Raw genomic sequence first — 13,500 nt, forward strand, 5'->3', positions numbered from 1 at the left:
ACAGTTTATCAAGTGTAAGGTTTTCTATGAGTAGAATAGTGCATCTTTCTTTGTTAAAGAACGCATAAATGAATAATAATAATAAAAAAAATAATAAATAAAATGGCGGGTTGTGGTTCGAATTTCGAAGCCGTCTAATTCCCTTTAATATTAAGTTATAATTTTCAAACTCGGACCCTAAGTAGGTGTCTATGTTCCAAACATAATGGCTGGATTAAATTTTTATAGGTGAATTAGGGGGTGCAGGGGGCACTCAAAGATCTATTGCATAACAGAAAATGAGAGGACTTTCGAAGCGAAATTGTGGAGGGCTTTTCGAATTTGAGTGGTATGGTGGTCAAGACACCGGTCTAGTAACTGACGTCTGTGGCGCGGGGTTCGCAGGTTCGAATCCCAGCCTCAGCAACCTTTCAAAAAAAAATTTTTTTTTTCTTCCGCTTTTTTTGCAATATATTATTTTCTCAATGTGTTTTTCTATATTTTAGAGTATCATACATACAGGAAATAATTTTTCTTAATTTGGGAAAATAGCGAATAATGGGGAAAAACTGAAAAAATCCAGGAAAATTGGTTTATTTCCACTGTTTTAAAATTTTTTTACAATATATTCGACAATTTATCATGTGTAAGGTTTTCTATGAGTAGAATAGTGCTTCTGTCTTTGTTAAAGAACGCATAAAGAAATAATAATGAAAAAATAAAAAATAAAATAAAATGGCGGGTAGGGGTTCGAATTTCGAAGACGTCTAACTCCCTTTAATATTAAGTTATAATTTTCAAACTCGGACCCTAAGTAGGTGTCTATGTTCCAAACATAATGGCTGGATTAAATTTTTATAGGTGAATTAGGGGGTGCAGGGGGGGGCACTCAAAGATCTATTGCATAACTGACCATGAGAGGACTTTTGAAGCGAAATTGTGGCGGGCTTTTCGTATTTGAGTGGTATGGTGGTCAAGACACCGGACTAGTAACTGACGTCTGTGGCGAGGGGTTCGCAGGTTCGAATCCCAGCTTCAGTAACTTTTCTAAAAAATTTCTTATTTTTCTTCTTCCGCTTATTTTGCATTATATTATTTTTTCAGTGAGTTTTTCTATATTTTAGAGGATCCTACATATAGGAAATAATTTTTCTTAATTTGGGAAAATAGCGAATAATGGGGAAAAACTGGAAAAATCCAGGAAAATTGGTTTATTTCCACTGTTTTAAATTATTTTTACAATATATTCGACAGTTTATCATGTGTAAGGTTTTCTATGAGTAGAATAGTGCATCTTTCTTTGTTAAAGAACGCATAAAGGTATAATAATAAAAAAATAAAATAAAATGGCGGGTTGGGGTTCGAATTTCGAAGCCGTCTAACTCCCTTTAATATTAAGTTATAATTTTAAAACACGGACCCTAAGTAGGTGTCTATGGTCCAAACATAATGGCTGGATTAAATTTTTATAGGTGAATTAGGGGGTGCAGGGGGGCACTCAAAGATCTATTGCATAACTGACCATGAGAGGACTTTTGAAGCGAAATTGTGGCGGGCTTTTCGTATTTGAGTTGTATGGTGGTCAAGACGCCGGACTAGTAACTGACGTCTTTGGCGAGGGGTTCGCTTGTTCGAATCCCAGCCTCAGGAACTTTTTTAAAAAATTTCTTTTTTTTTTCTTCCGCTTATTTTGCATGATATTATTTCTTCGATGTCTTTTTCTATATTTTAGAGGATCCTACATATAGGAAATAATTTTTCTTAATTTGTGAAAATAGCGAATAATGGGGAAAAACTGGAAAAATCCTGGAAAATTGGTTTATTTCCACTTTTCAAAATTATTTTTACAATATATTCGACAGTTTATCAAGTGTAAGGTTTTCTATGAGTAGAATAGTGCATCTTTCTTTGTTAAAGAACGCATAAATGAATAATAATAATAAAAAAAATAATAAATAAAATGGCGGGTTGGGGTTCGAATTTCGAAGCCGTCTAATTCCCTTTAATATTAAGTTATAATTTTCAAACTCGGACCCTAAGTAGGTGTCTATGTTCCAAACATAATGGCTGGATTAAATTTTTATAGGTGAAGTAGGGGGTGCAGGGGGCACTCAAAGGTCTATTGCATTACTGGCCATGAGAGGACTTTTGAAGCGAAATTGTGTCGGACTTTTCGTATTTGAGTGGTATGGTGGTCAAGACACCGGACTAGTAACTGACGTCTGTGGCGAGGGGTTCGCAGGCTCGAATCCCACCCTCAGCAACTTTTAAAAAAAAAAAAAAAAATTTTCTTCCGCTTATTTTGCATTATATTATTTTTTCAATGTGTTTTTCTATATTTTAGACGATCCTACATATAGGAAATATTTTTTCTTATTTTGGGAAAATAGCGAATAATGGGGAAAAACTGGAAAAATCCGGGAAAATTGTTTTATTTCCACTGTTCAAAATTATTTTTATAATATATTCGACAGTTTATCATGTGTAAGGTTTTCTATGAGTAGAATAGTGCATCTTTCTTTGTTAAAGAACGCATAAAGGAATAATAATAATAAAAAAAATAATAAATAAAATGGCGGGTTGGGGTTCGAATTTCGAAGCCGTCTAACTCCCTTTAATATTAAGTTATAATTTACAAACTCGGACCCTAAGTAGGTGTCTATGGTCCAAACATAATGGCTGGATTAAATTTTTATAGGTGAATTAGGGGGTGCAGGGGGCACTCAAAGATCTATTGCATAACTGAAAATGAGAGGACTTTCGAAGCGAAATTGTGGCGGGCTTTTCGAATTTGAGTGGTATGGTGGTCAAGACACCGGACTAGTATCTGATGTCTGTGGCGCGGGGTTCGCAGGTTCGAATCCCAGCCTCAGCAACCTTTCTAAAAAAAATTTTTTTTTCTTCCGCTTTTTTTGCATTATATTCCTTTCTCAATGTGTTTTTCTATATTTTAGAGTATCATACATACAGGAAATAATTTTTCTTAATTTGGGAAAATAGCGAATAATGGGGAAAAACTGGAAAAATCCAGGAAAATTGGTTTATTTCCACTGTTTTAAAATATTTTTACAATATATTCGACAATTTATCATGTGTAATGTTTTCTATGAGTAGAATAGTGCTTCTGTCTTTGTTACAGAACGCATAAAGAAATAATAATGAAAAAATAAAAAATAAAATAAAATGGCGGGTAGGGGTTCGAATTTCGAAGACGTCTAACTCCCTTTAATATTAAGTTATAATTTTCAAACTCGGACCCTAAGTAGGTGTCTATGTTCCAAACTTAATGGCTGGATTAAATTTTTATAGGTGAATTAGGGGGTGCAGGGGGGCACTCAAAGATCTATTGCATTACTGGCCATGAGAGGACTTTTGAAGCGAAATTGTGGCGGACTTTTCGTATTTGAGTGGTATGGTGGTCAAGACACCGGACTAGTAACTGACGTCTGTGGCGAGGGGTTCGCAGGCTCAAATCCCAGCCTCAGCAAGTTTTAAAAAAAAAAAAAATTTTTTTTTCTTCCGCTTATTTTGCATTATATTATTTTTTCAATGTGTTTTTCTATATTTTAGAAGATCCTTCATATAGGAAATAATTTTTCTTAATTTGGGAAAATTGCGTATAATAGGAAAAATCTGGAAAAATCCAGGAAAATTGGTTTATTTCCACTGTTTTAAATTATTTTTACAATATATTCGACAGTTTATCATGTGTAAGGTTTTCTATGAGTAGAATAGTGCATCTTTCTTTGTTAAAGAACGCATAAAGGAATAATAATAAAAAAATAAGAAATAAAATAAAATGGCGGGTTGGGGTTCGAATTTCGAAGCCGTCTAACTCCCTTTAATATTAAGTTATAATTTTCAAACTCAGACCCTAAGAAGGTGTCTATGGTCCAAACATAATGGCTGGACTAAATTTTTATAGGTGAATTAGGGGGTGCAGGGGGGCACTCAAAGATCTATTGCATAACTGACCATGAGAGGACTTTTGAAGCGAAATTGTGGCGGGCTTTTCGTGTGTGAGTGGTATGGTGGTCAAGACACCGGACTAGTAACTGACGTCTGTGGCGAGGGGTTCGCAGGTTCGAATCCCGGCCTCAGGAACTTTTCTAAAAAAATTTCTTTTTTTTTCTTCCGCTTATTTTGCATGATATTATTTTTTCAATGTGTTTTTCTATATTTTAGAGGACCCTACCTATAGGAAATAATTTTTCTTAATTTGTGAAAATAGCGAATAATGGGGAAAAACTGGAAAAATCCTGGAAAATTGTTTTATTTCCACTGTTTAAAATTATTTTTACAATATATTCGACAGTTTATCATGTGTAAGGTTTTCTATGAGTAGAATAGTGCATCTTTCTTTGTTAGAGAACGCATAAAGGAATAATAATGAAAAAATAAAAAATAAAATAAAATGGCGGGTTGGGGTTCGAATTTCGAAGCCGTCTAACTCCCTTTAATATTAAGTTATAATTTTAAAACTCGAACCCCAAGTAGGTGTCTATGGTCCAAACATAATGGCTGGATTAAATTTTTATAGGTGAATTAGGGGGTGCAGGGGGGCACTCAAAGATCTATTGCATAACTGACCATGAGAGGACTTTTGTGGCGAAATTGTGGCGGGCTTTTCGTACTTGAGTTGTATGGTGGTCAAGACACCGGACTAGTAACTCACGTCTGTGGCGAGGGGTTCGCAGGCTCGAATCCCCGCCTGAGCAAGTTTTCTAAAAAAAAAAATTTTTTTTTCTTCCGCTTATTTTGCATTATATTATTTTTTCAATGTGTTTTTCTATATTTTAGAGGATCCTACATATAGGAAATAATTTTTCTTAATTTGGGAAAATAGCGAATAATTTGGAAAAACTGGAAAAATCCTGGAAAATTGGTTTATTTCCACTGTTTTAAATTATTTTTACAATATATTCGACAATTTATCATGTGTAAGGTTTTCTCTGAGTAGAATAGTGCATCTTTCTTTGCTAAAGAACGCATAAAGGAATAATAATAAAAAAATAAAATAAAATGGCGGGTTGGGGCTCGAATTTCGAAGCCGTCTAACTCCCTTTAATAATGCGTTATAATTTTCAAACTCGGACCCTAAGTAGGGGTCTATGGTCCAAACATATCTGCTTGCAGAAAATTTTTATAGGTTAATTAGGGAGTGCAGGGGACCCCTCAAAGGTCTATTGCATATCTGACCGTCAGAGGGCTTTTGAAGCGAAATCGTGACTGTCTTCTAGTGTACGAGTGGTATGGTGGTCAAGACACCGGATTAGTAACTGACGGCGGATTCGAGGGGGGCAGGCTCGTATTCCAGCTTTATAAACTTTTCAAAATTTCATTTTTTTTTCTTCCGATTATTTTGCTTTATATTATTTGTTTAATGTGTTTTTCCATATTTTAGTGGGTCCTACAAATAGGAAATAATTTTTTTAATTCGGTAAAAAGGCGAATAATGGGTAAAAACTGGAAAAATGCAGGAAAATTGGCTTATTTCCATTGTTTTAAATTATTTTTACAATATATTCGTCAGTTTCTCATGAGTAAGGTGTTCTTTGAGTAAAAGTGTGCATCTTTCTTTGTTAAAGAACGCATAATGTAACAATAATAAAAGAATAAAAAATAAAGTAAAATGGCGGGATGGGGTTCGAATTTCGAAGCAGTGTAACTCTCTTTAATATTAAGTTATAATTTTCAAACTCGGTCCCTAAGTAGGGGTCAATGGTCTTAACATGTCCGCTGGAGCAAATTTTTATAGATTAATTAGGGGGTGCTGGGGGCCCCTCAAAGGTCTATGGCATAGCTGAACGTGAGAGGGCTTTTGAAGCGAAATCGTGACTGGCTTCTAGTGTTCGAGTGGTCTGGTGGTCAAGCCACCGAACTAGAAATTGACGGCTGTGGCGAGGGGGAACAGGTTCGAACCCCAGCTTTATCAACTTTTCAAAAAAATTTCTTTTTTCTTTTCTTTCGCCTATTTTGCATTATATTATTTTTTCAATGTGTTTTTCCATATTTTTGTGGGTCCTACATATAGGAAATATTTTTTTTAATAATAGATTAAAAACTTTCGAATTCGGAAACTATTGGCAACTGAAAACTACATAGAATATAACTCTAATAGAAAGCGGTTTAGAAATTTTACGAAAATATTTGTGACAATTAAATACGAAAAATATTAAGAAGAAGGAAAATATCATAGAACAATCCTATACAACTGAAAAGAGGAGGAGAGGTAAAGGTGTAGGGCCAAAAGCATGGAGCCTGTCGTTTCCCCTGATGGCATATTCCAGCGTTGCGATCGCGAATTATTCCTTCTTTTCAAAAGAAAAATAAGAAGTTTTGGATAAGGAACACTTTGTTCACGTTATAATATTGAAAATATTGAAAATAAATAAAAATAAATCAAGAAAATTAAAAATTTCCCATTGACCGGGATCGAACCCCGAACCCCTCGGTCCCCATATTTCTAATTACAACTTCTACAACTTACTAATTCGGCTAACTAGCCTGTGGTGCTTCTGACCCTTTTACGCCTCACAAGCTGTTGTCCTGATTATTATGCCAAAAGAGCTTCTCTGCGTTTTTTTTTTTAAAGGAATCTATTTTAGCCTATTGTGGGTCCCCTAATTTTCTATAAAAATTCCTTTGGTACGATTGCGTAGTATAATAAACTATAATTTCTGGCCGAGTTCAAAAATCATAAGCTTATGATAAGTACAAATATTTGATCATTTGTATGAGTAGCGTCGGAGCAGAAATTTATCCGTTTTTTGGCTATTGTACGCTCTTTTTAAAAGAAAAATAATAATTTACGGATAAAGAACACTTTATTCACGTTAAAATATTGAAAAAGAAAAGAATAAAATTAAACAAAATAATTTCTGGACGAATTTGAAAATTATATTTTAATATTTAGGGGAGATATAGGGTCATTTAAATGCGTAGCATCGGAACCGAAATTTATCCGCTTCTTAGCTATTATTCGCTCTTTTCAAAAGAAAAAGAAAAATTTTTTGGTAAAGAACACTTTATTCACGTTAAAATATTGGAAAAGAAATTTTAGAAAAATATGAAATAAAAACTTTAAAATTATTTCTTTTAATTAAATATTAAACGCTGTTTAAAAATTACGAATAATTTTTTGGTAAAGGAAACTTTATTCACGTTAAAGTAATGAAGTCCCGCAGTAGACTGATCGTTAAAACACGCTTCCCAGCAGATCACCGAAGTCAAGCATCACTGGCTGCGGTCAGTGTGCGCGTGGACCACTTGGATCAGTCTGCGTAGGGACCGAGCGTGTGCGGTATTGGTCCTCGATAAACTGTGCTACCGTAAAGTGCTCAACTTCGCGCGCAGGTCGTCGGGCTACCGAAGCGGAGGTGCCATCCCCTCCTCAGAGGATCAAAATTGTGATGGCATGTCTTCGGATCATCCTCAGGGATGTTTCCCAGACCGTCACCAATAGCTAGTGCGACGTAAATGAACTACCACAACAACTAAAGTAATGAAAGGGAAATAAAAAAATTAAATAAAATAAATTTTTAAAAAAATTAAAAATTAACTTTTGATGATACTGCGCTCAGGTCATCGAGCTGCTAAAGCAGGGGAAGCCATCTCCCCTCTTCAGGGGATTAAAATTCTCACTCTACGATAAGTGAGCTATAAGCAAAATACTGCATACTGCAGAGAGTTCCAAAAAAGTCCGTCAGTCAACATCACTCATCATTGGTATTCACGAGAAAATTATTAAGATTAATTCAAACTACTAATAAGTATTAAAAATGGTTATAGCACAACTGGATTGTAAAAATTTACTGCAATACTTGAGTATTTTTCATATTTATTTGAGCTTTTAAGGTCTAGAAAGAGATACCATGTACGTTAGATAGGATCACCAAAAAACTAACTTAAAATAATTAATTTCCTTCAATAATTCTTGTGTTTTCTTTATATTTCTTTGAAATATTTACTTGTTTTAAAAGACATGTGCTTAAAATTCGCTCAGCTTTGTTAAGGAAAATAGCTTTTCTTAATGAAGTTTTTAAGCAAAAATGAACTTCAGACCCTGTTTAAGATTAAATGCGTTGTTAAATATTAATTTTTAAATTTTTGGTGAGCCAATTTTTGTTTGCTTCGATGTTTTAGATGTGTTATTCTGTTGTTTGTTGCAGATGTAGTTAAAAAATAAATAAATAATCACATGTATATTTCTGATACTAGTGCCCTGAGAATACAGTGGGACCTGTGCATATCAACAATCATCGCTTAGGTGCAAAAGGGTTTTTTGACTTGAAAATTTAAAAACAAACATGTAGTGGTTCCTACATTCACATTGCTTCAATGAACACTCTTAAAGAATTGATGAAAAGATCTGAGCAGTTAAAGGAAAACAAACTCTAGTAAGAGGAATAAAACTTTTTAATCTTTTCTTAAATTTTATCTTCATCTGAATATTCATTATATTATATTGTTATTCATTACATTACATTATATTGTTATCTTCATTTTGTTCAGTAAGAGCCAGATGCGGATGTTTTGTACTGCTAACTCTTAGAATCAAATGAAAAAAACATTTTTTGTGACATTTATTTTATCACAATATTATTTGTTAACTGTAATGGTATACTGGTAACAATGATTACATACTAAGTATGTTAAAACACAAACATCTTTACTGGCTGAATATTCCAAATGTCATATGACGTCTCCCCTTTAAGAAAGTATTCACTAAAATCATTGTTTTTGTATTAATTTACTAGCTAAATACCCGTTCTACGTATGGGGAGAGATCAGCTGCAATTAATTAATACTGAACAACTGTACAAAATCCTGCTCAAAACTTTACCACAAATTTTAACACAATAACACTAAAATTGTTTATTTATTATTTGTTCTGCTTCTGGATTACCTTACATTATTAGATTAAGCAAAACATGTTATCCCATCAAAATAAAGAATAACTGTTTTCATTATCATCTGGCAGAATGCTGTTGCTCGAGGCAACTCGTAATATTTAAAATTTACCACAATCAAGCTACTTCCTCCTGTAATTCGTGGGGATTTCGTACTACAGATAATCGATACTACTGGTAATACATACATTCGGGATACATGGAGAGGAAAACCTCCCACGGTTAGCTTGATAGCTAGGAGACTCTAACCTGTGATCTGTCTTATCGTCTAGGATATTTCACATCAACATTGTGTTGAGTATGAGCCAGATGCGGAATTCGTATCGACGAGCCATCGCTGAGATTCAAACCCGGTTCATCTCATTAGAAGGCTAGAGCTCTACCCCCTGAGCCACCACGGATCATACTCATTGTTTATTTATGACTACCTATGTTCAACTCCATAGCCTTGTAATTTTGAAACCAATCCTTAAGACAAGGAAACTCCTGGATCAGTACCCCCAGAGATATTGATTTGTTTTGGAAACATGGAGGACTTTGCGACTCAACAGATTTAACCTGCATCAGTCTCCATTTACTACACAGGACATCTTCGGCCTGCCTGGGATCGAGCACACGAACTCTTGGACATAGGACCTGTGCCCTACCAACCAGGTTATCCCGGCCCTTTACTCATTGGTTTGGGGAATTACTTTGTCAAATTTTTTAGCTTCTACCATTGCTTTATACTGCTTACAATTATTTTGATTATTAGCAAGGATGCCATTGCCCATACATATAGCAAGCTCTTCTGGTAATAAAAGTTTTCTAAAGAGATTGATCGATCTCTTTATCGATGCTGTTAGCATTTTAAAATGACTTTGCACTAGCATTGACTGTTTTGTAAAGTTAAAAAATTTAATTGAACTTCAAAATGTCATTTTCCTGGTATGTCCTAAACAATGTTTCCAATAATAACTAGCTTCAAAACTTCCCATGAATTTCTCAATATCTAATTTTTTTAATCTCAACCAGTGTAAGCATTTCTAGAATATACGCAGAGGGTGTTATTTACAAAAATTTGGTTTAAAATAACTTTTTCTATCAATAATTTGTTTGTCTCAAGAACATCTGTCATTTTCTTGGCTACTTTTCGTTAGTGGTTTATAACCAAAATAGATAGAGCCAGCAATCAATATCTTATGTTAATGGATTGATTAGTCTCCTATAGATTGCTATATGAACATGTCTTGTTGCATGACTAAAGAACCAATTTTCTGCTTCGAAATCTATTTAAAAAAAATTTTTCAAGGTGAGTAGGTTTTTGTGTTGTCATTTTCTTGGCTTTTTGAAATCATTAATAACATAAACTACATAGATTTATGTGAGTTATTTTAAGAAATCCTGTTTTCAGCAGAATATAAATGTCTTAAGCCAAAATATTAAATTAAAGTAAAGTTATATGCTATAAAATGGTGGATTTGTCATTATCCTGGCTTATGAATGCCAGAACATTAAAGTGTTACCAGAATTTTTTTTTAACTGCTAATACAGTAAGGAGGGAAAGCAAATATTAACCTAATACCAAGCTTATGTATGATTGTAATATGCTTGAGTGTAATCAAAGTTATTTATTTATCTAATAATTGATTATTATACACAATTTTTTTCTGTACATATCAGCAACAACAAAAAAAATTTTTGATTCTTCCTACGGTGGATAAAAATAATTAATTTAAACAATTTAAGGTTCATCTAACATAAAGGCCTAAGATGAGTTACTTACTATTAACTTAAAATTACTGTTTTTTAGACTTCAAAACTAATCTGTCATTTTCCTGGCATTCAAGATATGATGAATTTCTATTGTATTTTGTTTCTCAAGCAAATGTCAATAAACTACACTGCTGCCTGTAAGATATTAATAAGTGTAACTAAAGAAGCATACAAAAAAATTTTTAGATAATTTTGAAGACTTTAAATTTGAAAAAAAAATTTGGTCAAAATTGTCATGTTTAGAAAGAATCACCCATATGCAAGTTTGGAGTTGCGAAGAAGAACATTGGTAAAATATATTTTCCCTCGAAAAACTCTTCAATCAGGCTCTGGTTCTCATCTCCGAATTCACATACTCAATTTTTTCACATTTTTTATTAAAGTTACATTGTATATTTTTTTATTTACATAATTAAAAGTAGATTGGTGCAATAAACAAACTGCCATATAATCCACAGATTATATGCCAGTGGTGTTTATTAACAGAACTGAATTTATTAACTGAAATTTCTGCCCTTACAGATTGTCCACCTTCGTGGATAAAACAGGAAATTATGGTAAATTTCTATTCTGTTTGAAATTTGAGTATCTTTGATCTTATTAATCTCACTATAAACTTTATTACTTGTTTATTACTTTTAAAATACTTTTTTTGTAGGATGCTAATCTATGCATGATCAGGGTAAAACACCTCTTCATTGGGCTGCTACAAATCCTACTTCTAGAGCATTGGATTGTGTTGAAATTCTCTTGGTAAGTTGTTTTCCTTGTTTCTCAAAATTTAACAGAGATGTTATCCCCGCATGACTGATAATTTGAAAATCCTACAAAAACAAAATGGATAATTGGACTCTATTTATTGTTATTAATACTCAATTTATTCTTAACATATAAACGGAATTAATTTTCCCTTTATGGATAAATTCACTAATTTAAAAGAAAGAAAAAAGTCCTTGATTTAATTTGTCATTTGTTGTAAATGTCAACAATATATCTTTTGCGCCGTGGTAAAAATACAAATCTGCTGTGTTAATAATTGAGGAATTTGTGATTTTGGTGCCAGCGATGTGTAATCAAAAATTAATATTTGTGAACTTTATTTATATTTTTTATATTTAGTGTTTTCCTAAAAAATAGATATTTTTTTCACTTCATGAATAAATTTAAGAAAGGGGGGGGGTTTCTTATAAATAATGATTAAACTGAACTTAGTGACATGACAGCCCCTGGAGGGCCAAGGCCTACTGTTCCCGTCTCACTTTTCTTAAAGTTTGTGATTAATAATTATTATGAAGCAGAAAAAAAAATCTATTTTGAGATTCTTTTTTCACTTCCTTGTGTTTAAAAGATATATATTCCCTTTTATGTGCCTTTTAACTTCCTATAACCTATATATATATATATATATATATATATATATACATATATATATATATATATATATATATATATATATATATATATACATATATATATATATATATATATATATATATATATATATATATATATATATATATATATATATATATATATATATATATATATATATATATATATATATATATATATATATATATATATATATATATATATATATATAAAACTATAACCTATATTCATATATGTATATATGTTGGCAAGATTGAGAGACAATTCTATTAATTTAGCAAATTCAGTTTTTTTTCCAAGCATTCTCTTTGTTCTATGTTCATTTAAAAAAATATGTATTAACTTAATTAATTTAGGAGAAAGGCGGCAGTCGATAAATTGGCAAGATTCTGAGGAGATATTTTTATTTATTTTGAGAATTCTGTTTATTTCTGTATATGTTCACTTTGTTCTGTGTTCATTTAAAAATATCTAATGACTTTATGAACAACTTTAAAAAATACTTACTTCACTTTGATCTATTTTTTTAAAAAAAAGTACATATTTTTTCTTTAGGAGAAATAAGCAAATCTTATAAATTGGCAAAATTATGAGAGAGTCTTATTTATTTTTGTTGATGTTTACTTTCTCCTGTGTTCTTCTAAAACTACATATTTGCTTTATGAATTAATTTAGAAGGAAGAAAGTCTTATAAATTGGCAAGATTATGAGGGTAGATCAGCATTACATCTTGCTGTAGGTGCTGGAAACATTGAATAGTTCGCTTTCTGGTAATTTTAAAACATTTAAAAAAATTTAAATTAAGGCTGTTTTTTATCTTTAATTTTTTGTACAGATTGTGAATAATACCTGTCCAAGAGCTACTAATATAGACTGATATCAGAAATCTGTCTAGGTTTTTCTGTGAGATACCTATTTTGTAAAAATTTAGACATAATTCGTAAAAATTATGTTGAAAAATTAACACAAAAATGTGATGAAAATATGGATTTATCGTTTCTCACGGGATACAAAAATACAATTAAGAAAAAGTATTGCGTGAAACTACCATTTTTTCTGAAGTTGAATTTGTGAAGGTACCGCTAAGAGGTAGTAAATTAGGCCTGGACAAACCCCTAGATATGTGATGTCAACAAAAACTTTAGATTTTTTTTTATTAAAAAGATTAGATTAAATTAAAATACAGAAACAGAAAAGTAATAAAAAAATTCTTTATAATTTCCGTATTGGAATAACAACATCTAAATTTTTTAATATCTGATAGAAAATTTATTATTTAATTATAGAGTATTAAATTAGGAAATTAATCAACAACACTGAAACAGAGACAAAAAGATATTGCCCTGAATTATTTATAAAAATTGCTGATAGAAATTAATTTAAATAAAGTTTTAATCACAACTTTCTGATGATATTTTAGATATTAATATTGTTTGCCACACAAAACTGTGCTATTCTCACA

The 13,500-nt window shown here is 31.9% G+C and overlaps 1 protein-coding gene across 4 annotated transcripts in view; it reads left to right on the top strand.

Annotated features, from left to right (window-relative positions):
- Window positions 1-7,630: 7,630 nt before the first annotated feature.
- LOC147806657 (transcription-associated protein 1-like) overlaps window positions 7,631-13,500 on the top strand; it is a 59,776-nt gene continuing 53,906 nt past the window's right edge. Inside the window, exons 1-4 of one of the 4 annotated variants that reach the window (XM_087149241.1) lie at window positions 7,631-8,091; window positions 8,200-8,378; window positions 11,305-11,399; window positions 12,714-12,808. The gene's annotated coding sequence lies outside the window, so the exon portion shown is untranslated. Of the gene's footprint in view, window positions 8,092-8,199; window positions 8,379-9,163; window positions 10,903-11,304; window positions 11,400-12,713; window positions 12,809-13,500 lie in introns of those variants that run through there. The other 3 variants (XM_087149242.1, XM_087149243.1, XR_015428471.1) reach the window with 3 other exon arrangements.

Source organism: Parasteatoda tepidariorum, chromosome 8, assembly GCF_982258835.1.
Source record: "Parasteatoda tepidariorum strain Cologne lab strain chromosome 8, Ptep-v5.0, whole genome shotgun sequence".
Lineage (NCBI taxonomy): Eukaryota > Metazoa > Arthropoda > Arachnida > Araneae > Theridiidae > Parasteatoda > Parasteatoda tepidariorum.